A 25,950-nucleotide genomic window follows, 5' to 3' on the forward strand; every position below is an offset into this window, starting at 1 on the left:
AGTTTTTCTTTTTGGACAAGTAGTGTTTACTGGGTAACTCAATGATATTTGTTTAATAGCAAAGCAGATGATTGATTTTAATAATTTTGACAATTTTGATTAAAAAGTAGGCGCTAAGTTTCTTTTTTAAAACTTTCTCTGTTTTTTATTCCTTTATCCGTAGTGCTCCTGCCTGCTCAAGATTGTTTCCCTACTGCCACAAACATCAGCATACCCAATCAAATCTCACTACCAAGGATCCTGGGCAGATGTCAAGGTAAAAGTTGACTTAATGTTTTGAAGGGGAAAATCTGAGGTTTAAAGCATTATTTAATGTTCATCTAATTATTTATAAAGATAAACTATTGATTCATTAATTACTTATGCACATATGAATTGAAATATTTATATTAAAGGTTAAAATAAATATTTCTATTATTTTTAAATTTTCTTTATAGGTATGGGAACTTACTGAATAATGATTCAAAATGAAACACAAAGTTAAACTTCTTGCCTGGAAATCGTCAGGTAAGGACAAATATCACAGGTTTGACGTAATTACTCTTTTTTCATGACATCCAGACAATAAAAAGCACTTACAAGTAAATTATAGTGAATGGTAACTCATAAAGAGAAATGAAATAATTTAAGCCTATCAGTTAAAAGTGGAAATGGAAACTGAGGGATAAAAGAGCTAACATTCAATTTTAAATGATTGACACTGGTGATATCAGGTATAAGGGAAATCATATTCTAAGACTGGCATAATCTCTAAAGGTATAAATTGATGGTGTGTATTGGTGAGGTGGCATTAAAATTTTCATTGCTCTTTCTTTTTTCCTTTTCAGTGTTCTGCTCCCACCCCCAAAATTTGTGAAATTAGACTGCATAGATAACCTAGTCGAGCTGTGTCTAAGGATATGTATGGTGCCCATTTATCCTTATTATAGTCAGGTATTTAACAAATATATACTACATGACAACTATCTTCCAAGGTTTCTTCCATTACAATATTATTTAGCATATATTTTATTTCAAATTGGAGTCGAAACATTGAAACCAAAGCACAATATTTTACTGAATTAAAGAACTAATTTTTATGCAAAAATATATCTGGTACAATGTCTTTAGATAAGTAAGATGTTTTCCAGTCAATACCAAAGTAATTAGCACTTAAACTAGTTTAATAAATATATTTCCTTCAACTGGTTTTTATGTAACACTTAACTATAGAGTTCAGTTTGCAAATTACTTCAAAGAATTTAAAGATGTATAAAACATGGTCTTCTCTCATCAAGAACCCAAATTCCAGTTGGGAAAATATATAAGTAAAATATAGTAAAGAATAATGTACAGTAGTTTATAATTCCTTCCAAGATGCTCAGTGCATGTAATAAGATACATAGGCATTCAAAAAAACACTGCTAGATCAGTCAGAGGAAACCTTTGTAGAAGAAATACCACCTGGGCTCACATGAAGAATACATGTCTTGTTATAGATCATTTAGAACATATAGCTAGAGAACTGTAGGAAAGAGTTTGCACAGTCACAACTTCAAGGTTGGTGGACAAACTCAAAATCTTTTATAGCTTCCTCTCCAACTGGATGGACCAACTTTCTCTTCAAGCCCTTTGCCTTTCTTATACTATGAGACTAGATTCAGATATCCTCACTGCAACCCTCTCCCAGTGCTACCATCTAATCAAAACTAGATGCATCTATAAAAAATATACATATAACTTCATTGTAGCATGTATGGCACTGTACTGTAAAATATATGGGTGTCAGTGTTTTCCACTAAGCTATTCCTTTCACTTCTCACACTAAAAGATTTTTTTAAAAACTTGGAAGAACACTGCTGTAAAGGTAATATTTGCAACATATCCCAAAATCTCAGAGCCTAGAGATGAAACAAATTACTTACTCCCCATTTTTCCTCGTCCAGTGTGTCTCTTTCCTCCTTCAAATTTTTTTTTAAAGATTTATTCATTTGAGAGAGAGAGAGCATGCATGTGACGGGGAGGAGCAAAGGAAGAGAGAGTCTTAAGCAGATTCCACACTGAGTGTAGAGCCCAACGAAAGACCTGATCTCACGACCCTGAGTGACACCAAGAGTCACATGCTCAAAGAACTGTGCCAACCAAGCACCCCTTTCCTCCTTCAAATACTGAAATATTTCAAATATGGAAAAATACCTTTGAGGTATATATCACCTAAAATTTTAACAGACGTTAACTATTATTGTTACCTTCAAGTTCACCAGTGAATTTAATTTCCAGCTAATTGGACTTATTTTCACCACTTCTCCTGGCATATTTCACAGCATACTGAACCACCACATGGGCACCCTGAAGGCTCAGACAATTAAGTGCCTTCAACTCAGGTCATGATCCCAGGGTCTTTGGGGCATCTAGTCCTGCATCAAGGCTCCCTGCTCAGTGGGGAATCTGCTTCTCCCTCTGCTCCTCCCCCCACTTGTGCTTGCACATGCATTCTCTTTCTGAAAAGCTTTAAAAATTTTTTTAAAAAATAAGTAAATAAACCTCCATGAAAATTACCCACCAATATGGCTTCTAGTTACAGAATGGCTGATCAGTTTTTTAACTCCTTTGCCCTTCTTTTGTCCTCCCTGTTGCAGATACCCACTCCCAGAGTCACCGTCAGTACTTCGTCATCTTAAATAATTGCAACACCTTAGAAAATTTAGATAACAAACATCTCACTCTGGTCATTACCTAATCTGATCCAAAATATTTAGGTATTTCTCTATCTCAGATATTTATGCTGAGGAATCTACTACCTTCTCTTTATTTACAGGGATCATTCTTTTTAACTAGCTTAAATCCACTGTCTAGTATTATTGTTCTATTTGTAAACATTTAACTCTTGTCCACCAGCCTCCTTTGAACTTAAATTTAGGCAGAAAAAAACTTCAATTCTGATTAAATTCAGTGATCATCTGCTCTTTTGACAGCACCTAAGCAATAGTATATACTTGTTGAAAATAACACAATTATGCATTTTGGACTCACTTTGGATTTATAACCATGCTTTCAAATGGTCATCAATACACCCACACTTGTCTATGTCCCTAATAAATTCACATTCCCACTCTCAGTGATGACAGTTTCAGAGCTTTCCTACTTTCTCAAATCTCTAAAATTTCTCTCTCTTCTCACTCTGAACTACAATCTTATTGCATTTCATAAACGAGACACATAATTAGACTTTAAAACTTGAGTAAATTGCTATGAAACTCTAAGGAAGCCTTCAATATGTTACAAGTATTGACTTAATGCATGAATAATAGGAGTAAACAAGACATCATTTTAATCAGTTGTCAGATTTTTTTTGTATAAATGACTCTAATATGGTGGTTCTGTGAATTGCAAAGTAGTAATCTCATTAGGAACCACAAGGTCATTGATAACATCAACATCTATGTATAAGGATACGAATTTAGACTAGAATAGTAATTATAAATTATTTTCTTCTAGCCATTGATAGTTTACAATGAATCTGCAATTGATTCCGGTAAGAAACAGAACACAGTATCAATGTCCTTACATTCAAAAAGTATTCCAAAAGCATGGAGAAAATTTCACAGTATTAAGGAAAAGCATTAATTAAATTGCTGTCAAGTTTCAATTATTCAAACTACACTTAAGTGAATTATAAATGCTTATTTTTTACTTAAAGGTCCAAGTGCATCATAGCAATAAACTATTCTCCTATTCAAAAATTCACTGTTTAATTTTTCTTAATCATAATTATTCATAAATTTTTAAGATACATTTTTCTTGAAACCTATATTCTGAAAATACACAGACACCATATTAAGTAGATTCAAATGCTTTCTGCTATCCTCTTATTTTCCATTACCACCTTAATAGCCTTAATTAATCATTTCTGATTGCTAAGGTGGTAGGTTCCAAATTGGCCCCACAATTTCAAATTCTGCCTCCACAGCTACTATGTAATAACAAGAGAATATATTTATAGAGGGCATCTTGTGAGTGTGTACTAAGTGCCAGACCTAGTTGACAAAAAGCATCCTAATATGTAATCTTCATGAAAACATGAAGTAGAGGGTAATATTACTATTCTAACTTTAACTAGTAAGAAAACAGACTTGGGGGCCAACTTCACATTGCAAAAATTCCACATCCTTAGCTAATGAAAACAATCATGTTCTTCTCTATCCCTAGACATATATAATTCCAGATATATGCCTTTAATTCTGGGAATATAGCACCACTTGCTGCTCACAAAGTCTATAACAATGTATCAACCCTTTATTTTTTTGAATAGGACTTCATTGCATATAAACTGTTTATATTAATTTTTTGTTTTATGCCCTTTCTGAACCCCTTAATCTTTTTTCAATAACTAATTTCTACTTGTAAAGCAAGACAACTCAGATACCACATTCTCTGGATAACTTGAATGAATGCTTCCACTCCTAAAACACTACACCACATAGAGTATTACCGGTCTCTTTGTTTTCTTATTATAAACATTAGGAAGACAGTTGCAAATATTAATTGAATGTTTATCTCCAATGCCAATCAAATATTAAGCACTCAAATCTTGTTTGCAGAAGAGGAGATTTGGTCCTGGTAACCTTTGAAAAGGTAAATATCACGTTACAGGGATTAATGCCTTAATGGAAATGAGTAACCAGGTATAAACTGGTTTTTTTTCAGAGATTTTTCTAGCACAAGAAAAGAGAAGCATGGGAAAGTAGCACAACATAAATAACTTCAATTGATAGTTATAAAATACTTTTGTTCTAAAATGGGTAGAGTTCTGTATTATCTTTATTTCTTTCATACATGTGTGCATGTATGTTGTGTGTGTGTGTACAATGATAAACTAAAGGAGGAATTTTATTTAAATCACACATGGAATAAACAATAGATAATGTTTGGTTCATGTACTGAAGACATGGAAGGAAGAGCTTGGATGGGGAAATAAGAGATAAACTGGAGTCATATCTTTAATTTCCATATAAACATGGGGAAAGCAAGATTATATAGCATGTTTGAAGTTAGTTTCCTCATCCGTAAGTAAGAGGTATCATTCTGGGGCACCAGGGTGGTTCAGTTGGTTAAGTGGCTGACTCTTGATTTCTGTATAGGTTATGATCTCAGGGTGTGGGGATTGCACTCCACTGCAGTCTCCTCATTCAGGGGGGAGGCTGCTTGAGGATTCACTCTCTCCTTCTGCCCCGTCCCAGGTTCATATTCTCACTCTTTCAAGTAAATAAATAAATCTTAAAAACAACAACAACAAAAAAGTATCTTTCTGAGGCAGGAGTTAAGATGGAGGAGGAGTGGGGAAAGGACCCTAACCTTGTCTTGTCCCTCAAACACAGCTAGATAGTTATCAAATCATTCTAAACACCAAGAAATCAATGCAAGTTCTGAGAGAACAAAACCTGCAAATCTACAAGTAGAAAAGTGACCACCTTTTGGAAGGTAGGAGGCACAGAGACTTGTCTTGGAGGAGATATAGCTATCGGTAACAAGGAGGGAGCAGGCAGGGAGGGAGTCCTGCTTATTGAAGTTACTGCAAAGTATTATAAGCAGTGGAGTCTAAAATCAGAACTTTTATGTGTCCACTACTGTGGGGAATGTGACTGGCTTAAAAAGGTGCTCAGGTGGCAAAACGGGGGTGGAATCCCAGGAGTGACAGTATGATCTGAGGATCCCCCGGGTTGTAAGAAGAATAGGTGGCACCAATGTGCTGCACTGTTCCCACTCATAGGAGCAGGGAAGCTAGCTGAGAACAGCAGGTCTTGGTGCTGGTTGACTGCTCTGTTTTGCCATAAACTGTGAACCACTGCATGGCCCTGAGACCAATTTTCTGGGACAGCCAGCAAACAGCAAAAGTGTGGTGAGACCCTTCCCCAAGGAAGCAGTGCCAGTTTGTTCTGTGGGAGTCCTTAAAATGTGTAGCTTTGAAACTCAGTCATGCGCCTAAGATGAAAAAGCTCAGACATAGGCAGGGTGAACATAGGATTGTGACAGAAACTGGGAACACAAGAGGGGTGATAAATTGCTCTTCTGTGAGGGTTCACTGAAGGGTGTGGGGGTGTGAACTCTCAGCTTCAGGGCTAGCTGTGCCACCATATTCACCTCACCTATGAGTGCTGAAGACTTCAGGGAGTAAAAAGAGCACCACCTAGTGAAGGCAGGAGCTGTTTACACGAAGCCCTGGACCCCTGTACCCTGGAGGCTCATTTCCACTAGGGCAAGTTCACTTGAGAATCAGGGTAGCAGATCCTTCCCCCAGAAGACCAGCACAAACAACTCACTTGTACCAAGTTTACTGATCATGCAGGGCTTCAAAGCTTCAGCTCTAGGAGAAATGGAATCTAGCTTCCTTTCTATTCTTATTATTTTTTTTAAATTATTTTTTCATTTATCATTTTTTATATTCCTTTTAAAATTTTTATTATTTTTAAAATTTTTATTTTTATATACTATACTATACTATTATATTATATTTTTAGTTTTGGATCTAGATTCTTTTAACAAGCAGATCAAAATACACAAAGGGTCTAGTTTTGTTTTGTTTTCTTTTTTTGGTGTTTTTCCTTTCTTCTTTTCTGGACAAAATGATGATATGAGAAATTCACTCCAAAAGGAAAAAAAAACAGGAAGTAGAACTCATGGCAGGTATTTAATCAAAACAGATATAAGTAAGATGTCTGAACTAGAATTTAAAACAATGACTATAAGGATATTAGTTGGGCTTGGAAAAAACAGAGAAGACACTAGAGAATCCCTTACTGCAGAGACAAAAAGACCTAAAATCTACTCAGGCCAAAATTAAATAATTAAAAATATTTTAAATTTTAATTAAAAAAGAAAACAACAACAACAACAACAAAACAATAGGCAAACCCCAATTGGAAGCCATAAAAACAAGGATGGACAAACCAGAGGAGTGAATCAGTAATATAGAAGATAAAATTATAGGAAATAATGAAGTTGAAAAGGAGAGGGAAAGAAAGATAATGGATCATGAAAGTAGACTTAGGGAACTCAGCAACTTATTAAAAGTAGTAACATTCATATCATGGGAGTCCCAGGAGATGAAGAGAAAAGGAAAAGGGGCATAAGTTATATTCAAATTATAGCTGAAAACGTCCCTCATCTGGGGAAGGACACCACAGACATCAAAATCCAAGAAGTAGAGAACTCCCATTAAATTCAACAAAAGCCCACTATCGTCAAGGTATATCATAGTCAAATTCACAAAATACAGACAAAGGAAAAATCCTGAAAGCAGCAATGGCAAAAAGTCCTTAACCTACAAGGGAAGACATGTCAGGCTCACTAACAGATCTGTCCATAGAAACTTGACAGGTCAGAAGAAAATGGCAGAATATAGTCAACATGCTGAATGGGAAAAAATATGAAGCCAAGAATTCTTTATCCAGCATGGTTGTCATTCAGAAAGAAAGGGGAAATATAGAATTTCCCAAACAAAAATTAAAGGAGTTCATGACCACTAAACCAGCTCTGCAAGAAATTTTAAGGGGGTCTCTTGAGTGGAGGGGGGAAAAAAACAACAACGAAGACTAGAAAGGACCAGAGAACATCAACAGAAACACCAACTCTGCAGGTAACACAATGGCACTAAATTATATCTTTCAATAGTCACTCTGAATGTGAATGTACTAAATGTTCCAATCAAAAGACACAGGATATCATAATGAATAACAAAACAAGATCCATGTATATGCTGCCTGCAAGAGACTTATTTTAGGCCTAAAGATACCTGCAGAATGAAAGTGAGGGGATGGAGAACCATCTTTTATGCTAATGGATGTCAAAAGAAAGACAGAGTAGCCATATTTATATCAGATAAATTAGATTTTAAACTGAAGACTGTAACAAGAGATGAAGAAGGGCATTATATCATAATTAAGGGGTCTATCCATCAAGAAAATTTAACAATTGTATTTATGGACCCAACTTGAGAGCACCCAAATATATAAGTCGATTAATAAGCATAAAGACATTCATTGATAATAATGCAATAACAGCAGGAGACTTCAACACTTCACTTACAACAATAAATAGATCATCTAAACAGATCAACAAGGAAACAATGGCCTTGCATGACACACTGGAGCAGATGGACTTAATTTATCCTAAAGCAGTAGAATACCCATTCTTTTTGAGTGCCCATGGAACATTCTCCAGAATAGACCACATAGTGGCTAACAAAGCAGCCCTCACCAAATACGAAAAGATCGAGATCAACCATGCATGTTTTCAGACCACAACATTATGAAACTTAAAGCCAACCACAAGACAAAATTTAGAAAGACTTCAAATACATGGAGATTAAAGGACATCCTACTAGAAAATGAATAGATTAACCAGGAATTTAAAGAGGAAATTAAAAAAAATACATGGAAGCAAGTGAAAATGAAAACACTATAGTCCAAAACCTTTGGCATGCAGCAAAGGCAGTCCTAAGAGGGAAATATATTGCAATACAGGTCTACCTGAAGAAGCAACAAAAGTCTCAAATACACAACCTAACCTTATACCTAAAGGAACTAGAAAAAGAACAACAAATAAAGCCTATAACCAGCAGAAGAAGGTAAAAAATAAAGATTAGAAAGATAAATGATATAGAAACAAATAATAGAGTAGATAAAGGAAACTAAGAGCTAGTTCTTTGAAAGAATTAACAAAATTGATAAACTCCTAGCCAGACTTGTCAAAAAAGGAAAAGAACCCAAACAGATAAAATCACAAATGAAAAAGGAGAGATTACAATCGACACCAGAGAAATACAAACAATTATAAGAGAATACTATGAAAAATTATATGCCAACAAACTGGGAATCTGGAAAAAATGGACAAATTTCTAGAAACCTACAAACTACCAAAACTGAAATAAGAAGAAATAAAAAATTGGAGCAGACACATAACCAGCACAGAAATTCAATCAGTAATCAAAAATCTCCCATCAACCAAAAGTCCAGTGTCCAAGGGCTTACAGGGGAATCCTGCCAGACATGTAAAGAAAAGATAATAACTACTTTTCTCAAACTGTTCCAAAAAATAGAAATGAACAGAAATTTTCCAAACTCATTCTATAAAGCCAGTTTTATTTTGTTTTCAAACCCAGATAAAGACCCCACTAAAAAGAGGAATTACACGTCAATATCCTTGATGAACAGGGATATAAAAATTCTCAATAAAATACTAGCCAATCAAGTTCAACATTACAGTAAAGGAATTATTCACTATGATCAAGTGGGACTTATTCCTGAGCTGCAGGTGTGTTTCTATATCTATAAATGAATCAGTGTATCACGTTGATACATTAATCAGTGTTATTGATATATCCAAATTAATGATATAAAGGATGAGAACCATATGATTCTGTCAAAACATGCAAAAAAGCATTTGATGAAATACAGCATCAATTCTTTTTTTAAAGATTTTATTTCTTTACTTCACAGAGACTGTTGGGGCCAATTTAATGTTAAAACCTGTTTAACTATTAGGGCCTGCATAGCCAGAGCAACTCCATATTGCCTAGGTAGCCATATTGTTGTTTACACCCATGGACTTCATTCCGGGAATAAACACCCCAGTAGCTCCTGGTATGGTTCCTGGTATCGATTCCGGGAATAAATGCCTTAACAATAGAAGCCATGTACCTTGGGTCTGCGGTTATGCCCTATAAAACCAGCCTGTGAGATAGGGAGGGGGTCGCTCTCTTTGGAGGTGGCCCTGACCGGCAGTCTGACTTCTAATGCTTAGCATAGAATAAAGCTCTACATAACTTTCACTTTGTCTCAGTCTCATTCCTTTGATAACAGACCCCAACAGAGACAGACAGAGAGAGCACAAATAGGTAGAGTAGCAGGCAGAGGGAGAGGGAGAAGTAGGCCTCCACACTGAGCAGAGGCCAATGTGGGGCTGGATCTCGGGTCCCTGGGATCATGACCAAGCAAAGGCAGACATTTCACCAACTGAGCCATCCAGGCACTCCTGTAGCATCCATTCTTAAAAAATCCCTCAACAATGTAGGGATAGAGGAAACATACCTCAACATCATAAGTCATATATGAAGGACCCACAGCTAATATCATCCTCAATAGGGAAAAGTGAGAGCCTTCCCCCTACGGTCATTAGGAAGACAACGATGTCCACTCTTACCATTACTATTTAACATAGTATTGGAAGTCTTAGCCTCAACAATCAGACAGCAAAAGGAAATATAAGGCATCCAAATTGGGAAGGAAGAAGTCAAATGTTCATTATTTGCAGATGACATGATATTCTATGTAGAAAACCCAAAACACAAAACCAAAAAATTGCTGAAACTAATACTTGAATTCAGCAAAGTTGCAGGATATAAAATCAATGTGCAGAAATCTGTTGCATTTCAATACACCAATTACAAACAGCAGAAAAAAGAAATCAAGGGATTGATCACATTTGCAATTGCAACAAAAACAATAAGATATCTAGCAGTAAACTTAACTAGAAGATCTGTACTCTGAAAACTATAGAACATTTATGAAAGAAATTGAGGAGAACACAAAGAAATGGAAAAGCATTCCATATTCATGGATTAGAAGGAAAAAGTGTTAAAATATCTGTATTACCCAGAGCAATCTACAAATTTAATGCAATCCCTATCAAAATACTAACAGCATTTTTTCACAAAGCTCAAACAAAATAACCCTGAAATTTATATGTAACCATCAAAGAGCCCAAATAACCAATGCAATCCTGAAAAAAAGAAAAACAAAACTGGAAGCATTATGATTCCAGATTTCAAGCTATATTACAAAGCTGTAGTCATCAAGATAGCATGGTATTGACATGAAAACAAAAACACATAGATCAGTGGAACAGAATAGGAGCCCTGAAGTGGAACCACAACTATATGGTCAACTAATCTTTCACAAAGCAGGAAAGACTATCCAATGGAAAAAAAGAGAATCTCCTCAACAAATGCTGCTGGGAAAACTGGACAGCTACAGGCAGAATGAAAGTGGATCACTTTTTTACACCAATACAAAAATAAACAAAACGGATGAAAGACCTACATGTGAGGCAGGACACCACCAAACCTAGAGGAGAATACAGGCAGCAACCTATTTGACCTGAGCCATAGTAACTTCTTACTAGACATGTTTCTGTATGCAAGGGAAACAAGAACAAAAATGAACTACTAGGACTTCATCAAGATAAAAAGCTTTTGCATAGTGAAAGAAACAATCAACAAAACTAAAAGGCAGCCTATGGAATTGAAGAAGATATGTGCAAATGATATATCCAATAAAGGGTTAGTATCAAAAGATCTATAAATATTTATCAAGCTCAATACCCCAAAAAACAAATAATCCAGTTAAGAAATGGGAAGAAGACATGAATAGACAATTTTCAAAAAAAAAAAAAAAAAGACATCCAGATGGCTAATAAACACATAAAAAGATGCTAAACATAATTCACCATCAGGAATTACAAGTCAAAACCACAGTGGGATACCACCTCACACCTGTCAGAATGGCTAAAATTAACAGAAGAAACAACAGGTTATGGCAAAGATGTGCAGAAAGGAAAACGCTTTTCCCTGATGGTGGGAATGCAAACTGGAGCAGCCACTCTGAGAAACAGTATGGGGTTTTCTCAAAAAGTTTAAGACAGAACTACCCTATGACCCATCAATTGTACTACTAGGTATTTACTCAAAGGATACAAAAATACAGATTCGAAGGGGCAAATACACCCTGATGTTTATAGCAGTGTTGTCAACAATAGCTAAACTATGGAGAGAGCCCAAATATCCATTGACTGGTGAATGTGGTATATATATATATATATCCATCAAAAGAATGCAGTTTTGCCATTTGCAACAACATGGATAGAGCTAGAGTGCATTATGCTAAATGAAATAAGTCAGAGAAAAACAAATAACATATGATCTAACTCATATGTGGAATTTAAGAAAGAAAGCAGATGAAATATAGCAATTAGGAAAATAAAAGAAAGGAGAGAGGGAAACAAACTATAAGACACTCTTAAAGATAAAGAACAAACTGAGGGTTGATGGAGGGAGCTGGCTGGAGGATGGGCTAGATGGGTGGTAGGTAGTATGGATGGTACTTGTGATGAACACTGGATGTTGTATGTAAGTGATGAATCACCGAATTTTACTGCTGAAACAGATATTGCTCTATATATTAACTAACTAAAATTTTAAAAAAGGTAGCAATTCTTGTTTAAAAAATGCTAATGCCTGTGTCCTACACACAGTTCTTCTTGACTAAGATTGAAGTATGTTAAAAGCTTACTTGCCTTCAGGTGCTTCTCTTCTGCAGCAAGGGCTGAGAAGCACTGCTCTAGGCAGAGGGATTGCTCAAGTGCCAATTACTGGTTTATGGTTAGAGTGAGTAGACCTCATCAGAAGGTACAACTGAGGAAAACTCTAAAAGGTGAAGCTTTAAAAAAATAATAACAAAATAAAGCAGGAGCTAATAGGTAAGAATGAGTGTAAAAGAGCCAATAGCAAAATGAGTTATTTGTTCCTTGGGTGGCAACTGTATTTGAATTGAGACATAAAAAAGTTGGAATTTGGTTAAATAGGAGCATTTGGCATACAGTATAAATAAAACAAAAAATTAACACATAAAACATGTCTCCTACACATTATTCATGTAACTTTGAATATGACATGTATAATTAAAAATGTCATATTAATTTTAAATTTAGTATGCTGCCCAATAAATCTAGATAAGCATTGTGTATGCCACAGAAAATTCGTTAAAATGACATTTTCTTTCATGTCTCCATTAAGATTTTATTAAGTGTATTCAGAAGCAATGTTTTTCAAGGTCAACTAATTGTAAGTATTATCTAAGATGCTTATTAACTAATAGATTTCTGGGCCCCCTCTCCCCTAAATAAATATTTCTCAGGAGGAACAACTTGGATACGTATATTTTTAAACTAGTATTTTAAATTTTAGTAAGGACCATAGTAGTCAGGAAGTGCCAGTTAGAAGTACTGCCCAGTTTCTTCATTAATGTACCACAAGATTAATATAACACGTGATGTCACCATCAGAGAACAAAAGCTAAGCTTAAATTCAATTCAAGAAAATCAACAATATGGTTTTCTTTGAAGTGCCTAAGTAATACATATACATAAAAACAAGATAGTACATAAGCAGTTATAATGAAAAACAACAATCTTCTACCTCAACCCATGGCACCCCACCACTCTCCTCAATCTTAGTCTCCAGAAGTAACCACAATTTGATTCTGATAATTTGATTCTAAGAGTTAATAAATCACAAGCCATGTTATATTGTGATTATATCAATACCTTCACTTGACTAGATAAATAATATGCAAGAGAGTCATTGCATTTGCTTCATTATTGCTCTCCAAGTAGTGAATTTTTTCATCCAATGAGGGCCACACTACTTTCCTTCATTAGAAAACAATTCATTCATTTCTGTATTTGTTCACCATGAACTCTGAAGTCTTTGTAATTACGACTTTTATGTAGGAAAAAAAATAGTGAAAGTTAAAATATGTGTTATGTATACCAAATTTGCTCTTAAAATGTGTCATTTCATTCCCATTTCAAGAGAAAGTGAGAGTGATTCCCAATGTTAAACACTGGAGTACATTATACATAGAAATTAAGCCACCCCAAATCCCATAAAGTCCTTATTCAGTAAACACCACCAATTCTAGGACTGAATCTCTTATATTAAATGTTAAAGTCACATACTTTTCAACCTTAGTATTATTCTTTCTTGACAGCATTTAATTCATTTCTTCATTAAAGGTGTATATGAGTTAAACCTTTTAAGTCTTGCAGGCAAGTAGCAGCATATGACAATATGCATATAAGAACAAAGAACTTTCCTTCTATCAGTAGTTGCCAAAAATTCATAGATTATTGGTCAATCTCTATGTACCAGGCATACATATGAACTCATCTAATGTTCACTTCTATCCTAGGGGGTCGGTACTATATTCACCTGTCTCATTTTGCTAAAGAAATGAAGTTAAAAGGTCTAGTAACTTGTATGATGTTTTACATGGATGGTGAATGGTGGAGATAAGATTCAAATCCCAAAGGTTTGGATCCAGAGTCTGCAATTCCAACCTCTCCAAGATGACAGTCAATGAATGAATGAGTGAGTGAGTGAGTGAGTGAGTGAATGAGAATTAGGCTATTTCCAGTAATTCATAATATCTTTTGGTGTACATAAATGTGTGCCAACTATGTGTATATTTTGTATCACCTCAAAGATTTCACCTCTTTCCTATTATTTCAGTAAGAAATTTCTTCAGGGTCTTGGGAGATGCAGTCAACAGATGTTGATGGAAATTAAGAGAAGAATGCCTCAAAAAAACAAGTTAAGCATTCAAGAACATACAGTGACTCTGTTAGGTTTATTAGAAAAAAAGTTAAAAAAATCATTAGTGGGATATAGTGATAAGCAATATGCAATATACATTTATCATGATGTTTTCAAGGGATATGAATTTATTAATCCATACTGTTACCACCTCTCCTTATTCATATATTAATAAGGACTTTGAGATTTTGTTACTATTGCTGAATCTGATGTCATGTATACACAGCTGTTGAACCAGTGATTAATTACAAAAGTTATTTCCTCAAAATACTAACATTATAAAATATGTATGTCTATAATATCTTTGATTGGTCAAATTTATGCTTTCAATGTTTAACAGTCATTCAAGTTTTTACAAATATTTGACAAAGTATTTTTTTCCCTTCTTCAGTGAGAGAAATGCAGGTTCTATTTGACAGTCACACAAGAGAAGTCAAGAAGCTGAACAATTAAAAAAGAAAGTGATTCCAACGGAAGACATTTGATTTTAACTAGCATAAAGGTCACCATATCTTCATGTTACTTTCAGCATTTGAAAAGGTCTTTTAAAAACACAGCTTTTCACAATAAAATAGTATATTTTTTTCAAATAGCTAGATATTTTTGTGTAACCTGTCACATATTTTCATAGGTCTGATTTTTCCTGCTGCAATTATGCTCAAGTGTTTTTTTTTTTGTGCAGAGATGTGCCTGTTTTTAGTTTCAAAACTATGATGATAGAGTAATCACCAATAGAAAATAACTTTAGGATTCCAACTGTGTTCAGATTTTAATTGTATTTTATAACTAGCATTAAATTAAGACACTTAAAAATAGAAATCATTCATATGAAATAATTTATAAATTAAAAAAGTATATCATGAAATAAGACTGGATTCTTTATTAGACTACTCGGTAATGGGATTTGATTCTCTTCTGCAAAGGACAAAATCAAATATCTAAGTAGTAAACAATTTCACACTTTTTTAAATGAACTTATTTGATAAGTTGCAAATAACCCATATCCTTTCTTAATTCCATTATCCTGACATACTTTAAAACTTTAGAGTTCTGCAAAATTAGCATTATTTTATGAGAGTAGCAATACTGAAAGAAAAAAACACACAAGTTTTCACTTGTTTATTTGTTTTTTCTCTAAGTTTACATCCTAAGTCAGTTAGTGTCTTAGGTTAGATTCTCTGGGGGAAAAAAAAAAAAAAAGTTCTCAGACACAGATTGCTTGCAGGATGTTTACTGTAGGAGAACTTTAAGACAGTGAGAGAAATAGTAGAACTGTATCACAGTTCAACAGAAGACTCATCAGAGGTTCTACCTAGAATGAAAGGACTCTAACATAGACAAGTAAGGAAGGGAGATTGGAAATAGCAGCTGTGGTTTTCAGACCAGCTAACGCAGCAAAGTTCTTTTCTGCCTGCCTCCATATACTGCACTAGCTTACCAGTGAAGCAAACAGCCTTTTTCCTCCTTCAATACCATGTTGCCTTAGATTTGAGCTGAGGGAGCAGTGTTAGTGTAACAGTAGTGAATAGCAGGGAGGTCTGGGCCACCAGACCATGTAGCTAACACTGGGCATGCTCAATCCTAGATGTACTTCTGTTTTTACCCTGAATTATTGTTGGTATCGCCCTGCTTTTACCTTAGTTGGTTTGATAGAACTCAGTTCATGATGGGCAGCTGTAGCCACATGGGAACTTTGTATTCCCTGGTCAGATAGGTTATTTCTAGCACAGCAGGAGCTGGTTTTTTTAAACGGTGGGCTCTTTCCTGCAGATGGCATGGACTTGCCATTAAACACTCCAGGTTTATATTGTCTTTCTCTTACTTGTTTATGGATTTTTACACAAATTTCACATGATGCCTTTTTCACAATATTTCTGCTAGGTTGCATGGTCCAGGTGGCAGGGCTACTTACTCTATAACCTAGATCTGCTACAAAGTCCTTTCTTGCTCTGGCCCCAATCAAATTTGTTATCTTTTAATGTAACCTAGTAAGTTGACCAGTGTTTTACTACCAGATATTGTGTCTCCATCTTAGTGGGTGGGAAGTACAAAGTGAAACAACTTCCCTTTATTTTAGAGGGAATGTTCCCACTATTCTAAGCCATGGGAAGTCTAAAAAAAATTACTAAATTTGCAGCTCCCTGAACCTTTGTAGGATTTATCTCCATTCTCTGATGTGCATGTGTTTTACCAAGGGCCCCAACTTTCTTTCAACTTTCTCTTGGTCATCTGTGCAATTAATATTATGACACAGATACAACAGAACAACGTGATAACATGTCCATAAACCCTGGGCCATTGGAGTATATTATGACAGAAAGTAAGAATTAACCCAATCTGAGTAAGGATGTGAATTATAAATATAATATTGTTCATTCCATTAATGTAAACCCACTTCTCAAAATAATATATTCACCAAATCAATGTGACCATTTACCTAAGGCTGTGTTGATTTGCTATAAAAGAATTACTATATCCAGCCCAGCTGATGAAAATGAATCTACTTGATTAAATTTTTAATAGATTCCTCTCTACCACAAGAAGCCATCTAAAGAGGAAAGACTTGTGAATTAAAGTGGGGCTTGTGTGGGAATGGCTACTGTCCTTTATATCTTTAAGAGTAGCACTAATTCCTATGTGTTCAACCTACTCATAGGTTGTGATACCACTTTTGATTTACTACATTTGCCAGGAGGGGTCAGTTTCAGAGACTAGCATTTTGTCTTTGCAACAGGCCAAGGAACTAAGGGTGTGGTTCTGCAACCCATATACTCTCAGGTATGTCTCTTCAGAATGTATATCTGGGAACCATGGGAATAATCACCAGATGGGGCATAAGCTGAGTAGACTAAGATCTGAGCAGAGCTGAATAGAGAGTAGAACTTGGGCTAGAACCCCATTTATTTTATCTGGTTTCCATGAGCCCTAAATCTGAGCCATGGTGATGCTTTAGAATCTAGGAATCAATTTCAACTTGAACCCTCTATCCAAACTTTGTCAAAATGTCTGGAATGATCAGTGTAAAACAGGGAAGCAAAATGGCCTAAGTTTCTCTTGGAGAAAGGGCTGCAAGGAGACTTACTACCATATACACATTCTATAGTATTAATTTTTTCTTACGATGAGGACTCTCTTGTCCTTTCAATCAATGGGCTCTGAGTCTTCAAAATATCTCAGCTTTGGGTACACAGCATGGAATCATGACTTCTTATTGAGATGGCTACCCTAAATCTCTAGATCATAAATAAATCTGAATTATTCCAATTGTATAAATTGTTGAATACCCTAATTGACTGCCGATTTATCTTATACATGGAATTATACCTCCTAGTAACCTTATCTATAACTCCCCATGGGCCAGGAATTCCAGTTTCTACTCTGTGTTGCTCATTATGAAGTTTCTTGTTTCTAACTTTAATGCATTAGCTTCCCTCATTTCAGTCCCCCCCCCCCCATTGCAATCAGGTTACCCAATTCTGTAACAAAATCTCCTCCTATCATCTCTGGCCTCAGAAAACAACTACCATTGAGGTTCTCAATGGAATGCTTCTCTCACAGTAGATTCCTTATTGATTTAATAAATGTGGTATTCTCTGGGCCCTCCTGTGGAGAATAGCTGGGAGCTGTGTTTCTTGCTTTTATATAATATATCTTCCCTAGGATGTCATTTGATCCCTTCCTGAACCATCTGCTGTGAAAATTCTGCAATTTTTGCTTCATTTAATGTCGTCCTTTATTTTTCCAAGCCTCCAGGAACATGTTAACACTTTCTCCAGTGGTCCGTGCCAGGATATTAACCATCACTGTCATATTGATAAATTCTCATCAATTTTATGTTATAGAATTCTAGATCCATCAACCTTAGCACCCTCTGGATTTAGTGTTATAGACACTTGCAGTTTCTGTTGGTACATACTACTTAGGTGTTGTGTTCTGAATGTTCATGTCCCCCTAAAATTCATTGACATTTTGTTATAGCATCCTGACTGTACTAAGGTACTGTAGTTTCTCTGGTGTATAGTCATTTTCTTTCTTTGGCAGTATCCCCATTTTTCCAGCTGAGTTATGTTTTGACTTGACTCATTACCAGTCTGATGGCCAGGAGAGGAGGTAAAGATGATCCTAAATGACCTGTAAGTTCAATTGTAAGATGCTGTCTTCAAATTAACGGGGAACATTCATCTTTAAGAGGGAGGAATGGCCCAGAGGTTCAGAGGAGACCTGGTTCCAATTTGATCAAATGTATCATCCCAGATGTCTTGATTCCAAATTTTTCTTTTTTTTTTTCCAATTAAAGTCTTGACCTATATAGTGGATCTGCCCAGGTTGAGAATTAAATCTTTATTGGGGCTCCATTATCCTTATAAATAAATCCTAAGCTTGAGTCTGCCCTTTTCTGATCTTTAGCTTTTGAAGATGACAGAGAGAGGCCTCAATTGGTCCCCCTCTTCTTCCAACATACTACCAAGCTCTGGGTGTAACATTCCCTGCCCTCTTTTTTCTTCTCTTGGGATAGGGTGAGAATGCTCTCAATTGATGTTTGCATATGTGTTAATACTGATAATCAATGGAAGCCCCTTTCAGATTGTTTTTATAACTTTTTTCTCTTAAAGACAATTATTTCATTCAAAGTAATAATCAAGAAAAATACTCCTTGCCAATAGTTACTCAAGTGACAATCTTTTAATATGATTATCTCAACAGAGTAAAGCCTTCCCTTCATTTCTAGCAGTATCTGATAAGATTTCTGTCATTTTTTGACACTTCATCCAAATCAGCTACTATGGTCAAAGCTTCATATTGAAAACGATTGATGATTTTTTCTAAGAAAGAACCAAAAGACACATCATTTCCTTACATAATTCATACACTTAAAATATCTATATAAAAATCGCTCTATTGTAACTTGATATAGAAATAATCATGTGATGTTATTTTAATTATTAAATGATTGCACCTGATTCTAACATAGTTTTAAAAATATGTAAAAGTGTCTTAGTTTAAATAACAACAGAAAATTGCTAAAGATGAAAGAGAAGATATTTAGTAGTGTATTGGATACTGTGGCAAAATAAGTCATTATAAATTTCCTTAAACTTAGTTCAAGTGAGATTCACAGCTCATATATGCCATCTAGTGGCACTAAAAGAAGCTTAAAAACTCATGATAATACACTCACCATTTCTCAGTGCTCTACACTTCTGAGTTTATTTTTGTGACTCTTGATACGTGTCATCCTGTGGGAAGAGTTCTATTAAATTGAAGTTCCATAGTTTTCTTTCCTTAAAGCAACTATGAAGTACTGTTTTATGGTTAAAACATAATAAGGCTAAATTATGTCAGATTTTGTCAAATGCTTTTTCAACATCTATTGTTATGATCATATGATGCTCCTTTTTTAGTTTGTTGATGTGATGGATTACATTAAGTGGTTTTGAATGTTGAACCTACCTTTCATACATGGGATAAATCCTACCTGTTGTGGTGTAGTATTTTTTACACATTGCAAGTCTATTGGCAGTATGTTCCTTCAATTTTTATTTGCCTGAGGAGTCTTCATTTCTCCTTCACTTTTGAAGGATAATTTTGTATAGAATATTAGTTTGATGTGTTTTTCTTTTCTTCCAATACTATAAATATTTTCCTCCCCTCTCTTCTTGCTTGCATGTTTCCTCAGGAGAAATCAGATATAATTTATATCTTTGTTCCCCTATAGGTAGTGTGTTATTGCCCTCTAGCTTCTTTCAGGACCTTTTTTCTTTCATTTCTGTTATTTTCAAATGATATCCTTGGGTGTGGTTTTGTTTGATTTAGTATGTACCCTGCCTAGGGCTCTCTGAGTTTCCTGTATCTGTGGTTTGGTGTCTAACATTAACTTGGGAAAACTCTCAGTTCTTATTGTTTCAAACATTTATTCTCTTTCTCTCTTTCTTTTTGTGTATTCCATTACACATATGTCACACCATTTGCAGTTGTCCCATAGTCACGAGTTATTTTGTTTTGCTTGTTTTTAATTTTTTTTTTCCTCTTCATTCTGTTCACTTTTTCATTTTGTGGGTTACTATTGATATATCCTCAGGCTCAGAGTCTTTCTTCAGCGGTGCCCAGTATACCACCAAAGGCACCCCTCTTTTCTGTTACAGTGTTTTTGATCTCTAACATATTTTGGGGAGCAAAATATCTTTCTTAGGATTTCCATCTCTGTGCTTATATTGCCCATTTATTCTTGCTTGCTATCTACTTTATCCATTAGAGCCCTTAGCATATTAATTATAGTTGCCTTAATTTACTGGTCTGATAATCCCAACATCCCTGCCATGTCTGGTTTGATACTTGCTGTTTCTTCAAATTGTGTTTTTGCTTTTTAGCAAGATTTGTAATTTTTTCTTAAAACCTTGATATGGTATACCTGGTAAAATGAACTGCTGCAAATAGGCTTTTAATAATGTGGTGGTAGGGACGCCTGGGTGGCTCAGGGGGTTAAAACCTCTGCCTTCGGTTCAGGTCATGGTCTCAGGGTCCTGGGATCGAGCCCCGCAGCCGCAGCCATGCTCTCTGCTCAGCAGGGAGCCTGCTTCCTCCTCTCTCTCTCTCTCTCTGCCTGCCTCTCTACCTACATGGGATTTCTGTCAAATAAATGAATAAAATCTTTAAAAAAAAAAAAAAAAAAAACAATGTGGTGGTAATGTGACAGGGAGGGGAAGTGTTCTATAGCTCTGTGATTAGGGCTCATCTTTTGGTAAGCCTAAGTCTCTTGTCTATGAACTTAACAAGTACTTCTCAGGTATTTTTGTTTGTTTGTTTTTTCTTCTTTTTTTTTCTGCTGAATGACAACAGTGAGCTGGAATTGGGTATTTCCTTTCGCACATGTGAAGGCTGGACTGAAGCTGGGTATTTTCTTTTCTGTAGGTAAGTTGGGCTCTGATAATACCAGAGGAGGTTAGGTTCTGGTCTGCTTGTTTCTTCTGAAGGCAGGCCTTGTTAAGAACAGAGTGCTCTGCTGAATTTCTGAATGGTTCCTTCTTTCTCCTGCTGGGATTTTTCTCTAAAAATCAATGTGAGAACCTGGTCAAGCTCCTGCAGGTAAATCTCACAAAAATGAGGGGTTCCCCTATAACTTGGTTCCCTGGAATAAATAACTCTTGTCTATGCGAAGCCTCCAGCAATTTGTCAATCACTGCTGAGAGTTTCCTATCCTGGCAATGGTTGTCATAGCAGTTTCTACTCCCGAATCCACACAAGTAAGCCATGACACCTTATCTTCACCTTTCTGTCTCTTTGATCTTAGGGCAGCAGTTTGTCCTGTGTCCTCACTGCTCATGGATTCAAACAGAGTCTCTATTCAGCTTTTTTCTTTTTAGGACAGAATGGTGATGTCCAAACGGTTTACACGTGGGACTGGACACTGGGAACACATTTAGAAGCTTTTCACCCTTGTTTATACTCTTTATATATGGTCAGTATCCAATGTAGAAAATTTCGTTTAGGGCGCCTGGGTGTCTCAGTGGGTTAAGCCTCTGCATTCAGCTCAGGTCATGATCTCAAGGTCCTGGGATGAAGCCCCATGTCAGGTTCTCTGCTCCGCAGGGAGCCTGCTTCCCTCTCTCTCTCTGCCTACTTCTCTGCCTACTTTGATCTCGGTCTGTCAAATAAATAAATAAAATCTTTTAAAAAATTTGTTAAAATATACAATTATAATAAATTTTTATTTATTAAATACCCTTGAATGTGATATGAATGGTGATATGGTTTTGAAGAAAAATATGTTCTCTGTATATTGGTTATAAACAGTACATGTACCAGTCACTGCACTAAATTTTACACGTATGTATAAATTACCCCTTGCAGTTAATGCTCTAATTCTCCTTCCTCTTACCACTTTGGTATATGCTGCCTCAACTTTCAACTGATACCACCTACATGTTTCCTGAGCTATTCTCTGTTACCATATGGTAGGTAGAATTAATCTTCCTCAAGACCAGTCCTCAACCTATGACTGAAGGAAATAAGGTATAAATATCCAGCTCCCTCATCCCTGACGGTGATAATTCTGAGGTTCACATTTTATACTACTCCTAGTTCCCTAGCAGGATAAGCTCCATTATTGTGGTAACTTGCATCCTAAAGGGACCTGTACAGGCTGCCTTCCCTTTTCTGTCTCACACCCCAGTATTTCTGGGTATTACCTCTAAATTATACTAACTACCCTTGAATCATTGTCTCACTGTCTTTTTCTGGTGTCCCTTCCATAAAGACATATGCTTGCTCAGATATTATAAAAGACATTCTGTGTTTTAGTTTCAGCAAATGAAAAATTTATAATTTCTTAAAATTTAAAAGAAAACCTTTGATATTATATAAAAACCTAGGATATTATATAAAACCTAAGGAGAATAACTTAAATCAATGCTGGTGATCTTGCCAAGTATTTTATAGCCCTTATCTTATTTAATCCTTCAACAATGTTGTGAAGTAGGTGATGTTTATTGCTATGATTTTATTTAATAAGGAAAAAAAATAAAGCCTCGACAGACCAAATTCACAGAACTTTTGTTTGAAACTCAGAGAAGCTGAATCCCCCAACTCCAGGCTATTACTTTGCTTTGGGGTTCAATACGTGAAATCAACCCATTCGAACAGCTCATTCCCAGTGAAAGGAAAAAAATGTCTCTTTTACCTCCTATATCGGAATTATTCAACTTGAGAGCCCTCTTCTGTGTTTCACAGTACTCTCTCCTCAGATTTTTCCTTCCAATTCTCCTGAGTCCTTCTGAGGATGCAATATCCCACCTGGACCAAATTTTCTAACTACACTAGGATTCTCTTTCTCATCTACATATTGTTTGTTCTTAGATATGAAATAGGCCAACTGTTTCAGTAAGCTTTCTGTGCCAACATTCTGTTATAATAGTAGATTTCTTGCACTCAGAGAGTTCCTAATTTTCTGCTAGAATCCTTGCCTTTAGAGGTGCCTGGGTGGCTCAGTTGGTTAAGTTGACTTTGGTTCAGGTCATGATCTCAGAGTTCTGGGATCAAAGCCTTGTATCAGCAGGGAGTCTGCTTGTCTCCCTCACCTGCTGCCCCTTCCCCTGCTCATGCTCTCTCTGTTTCTCTAAAGTAAATAAATAAAAATTTTTAAAAACCCCTGCCTTCAGTACATACAACTGAATTCTTTTATATAATCAGGTGCCTTACATTCACTTTAAAGCCAACACTTAACATAAAAGCTTGTGAATTCTTCTCCCCCCCTCACACCAATTCTCTCTGTAATTAGGATTTGAAGAGCAAGTAGAATTTCAGTGAGGGATGTGTACTTGCATGTGTGCCTTCACAGTCTCCCCCATCATACAGAACTCTTCTAATAGCTCAATATTCCACTAGAGGGTACTGTGTGAAATGAAACTATTTTGTCTCAGTCGTTTCACAGAAATTTCTCTCTTTATAGAAATAAAATATGAAGGTCTCATAAAAGCAGATTTTAAATACAGCAAAAACAATTTTAAATAATTCAAAAAGGAGCATTATATTAAATTATGCTTCAAGGTTGTTTTTAATAAAATATTACAAAATTGTGATTTTTTTATGATGGATTCTTTTTTTTTTTTATGATGGATTCTTGAATCAGAAAAAAGTCTTAAGAATAAGGCAAGATAAGAAGGCAATAAGAAATTACCCTGTTTAAAGATTGTACTGAAGTTTCATCTACTGATCCTCTAAAAAAACCCAAGGGTTCAGTAAAAATAGAAGTTGCCACTTAATGATCATTGCATTTATCAGCTTTAAAAGAATTATATGCTTTGAAATATTAAAAACTTACCCCTTTGACTTGTTTTAGTATCTCAAAGTCCCCAAATTAACCAATAATTTCAATTAAGACATGAATATCCTCTATTAATTAGCAAGCCTCTTGGAAATTTAGGGGTTTTTGGAGAGTTTTTTGACTGGCATTTACCCCCCTCTCGTGTGTGAATATCAGGTAGAGTGGGGAGTTGAACTCATCACACCCTTTGGTTCAAGAGAATGAGAGTCATTGTCTGTATTAAGTATTTTTCATATTTTAGATAATTCCATTTCTCCCCATCACAATGTGTTCTCTTATTCTTCTTCTGACAATAATAGCCAACTGTGATGTGTGAAATATATAGATATTTAATTGAAAAATAGACAATGTTTTTTGTGTGTATTTTAATTCCCATAAATGAAATTATGGTACAAATTTCATTCTGTTGATATTGTAAACCCAGAATTATTCTCTTAAGAACCATGCATATTGTGTTCTCTCTATAGATAAACAGATAAACAGACACACACACACAAATACACATTGAGGCTTCTGATATTGTACCCATATAATATTCTTTCTTAGGCATTTGCCAAGTTCTATCTCTTCGCCTAGTGATAAACAGTTATGTTGCCTACAATTAACACATATGGGATTGAAAAAAAAATGTCTTTCTATGTATCCTTTAATGAATCTGTGCAAGGTTTTTCTGGGTACAATATTTTTCAGGAAATATATTATAGGATCTTAACATATAGACAACTTTAATTTCACTTAATTCCAGACTGCACTCTAGGATAGCTTCCCAAGTTTATACTTCCATTTTACATCCTCATAAACATTGGTTTATCCAAAATTGAATTCTCTGTCTGTACAATGGGTATTAAGTAATTTCTGTCTCTCTCTCTTTTTAAAATTTTCATTTCCTTATTACTAATGAAGTTGAATATCTCTAAAGTATATAAATTAATCACACTTACAGGCAATTCTTATTTCCTCTTCCATGAATCTATATGTATCTTTTAACAGGTCTTTGCACATCTGCAAAATTTATCTTAGAGGAAAATTTTGTTTTTAAATAGCCAAATCCACTAAATTCTGATTTTGCAGATTATGGTTTCTGACATGTTTAAGAAACACTTCTTATCTCATTCAGTTTACTTTATAGGTGCAGATCTCTCATTTGGATTTTGAACAATCTGGGAATTACTTTTTCAAAGGTAAGAGATAAGGAAAACTTCATTATTTATCATATTGTAAACTAGTTTTCACAAAGTTATATTTCCCACTGTATTTGGTATTTTATGCTGCACAGATTCTATACTAAGTTTACATTTCCACTGCTTGCTCAAAGTCAGCATCCTAATAATTGTGCTTCTTGGGACTTAGACTCTTACGGTTATTCTGTCCTTGGAGGCCCCAGCTCCCTCTTCTTTTCTCCCCTAACCAACACATGGGAGTTTATAAACTCTGAGGAAACCTTCTTCAGAGCTTCTGAATCCTTCATAGGTTACATACTTTTGGCCACTGTTTATAATCAACCATAATACCAGAGGAGAAAAAACTCATGCCTTTAAAATAATCCTCACAAATCATGTTACTCTGCAGTTTTCCATAACTGTGATTAACTTTACTCTACAAAAGGTTGATTAAACTTCCAAGAAGGATGAATACCATGGTAGAACAAAAGAAGTAATTGTTAAGCTCTGATTCGCAAATTAGATTTCTGGTAACAGGAGATTGAATAAAATAGGTTTTC

Source organism: Mustela erminea, chromosome 11, assembly GCF_009829155.1.
Source record: "Mustela erminea isolate mMusErm1 chromosome 11, mMusErm1.Pri, whole genome shotgun sequence".
Classification (NCBI taxonomy): domain Eukaryota; kingdom Metazoa; phylum Chordata; class Mammalia; order Carnivora; family Mustelidae; genus Mustela; species Mustela erminea.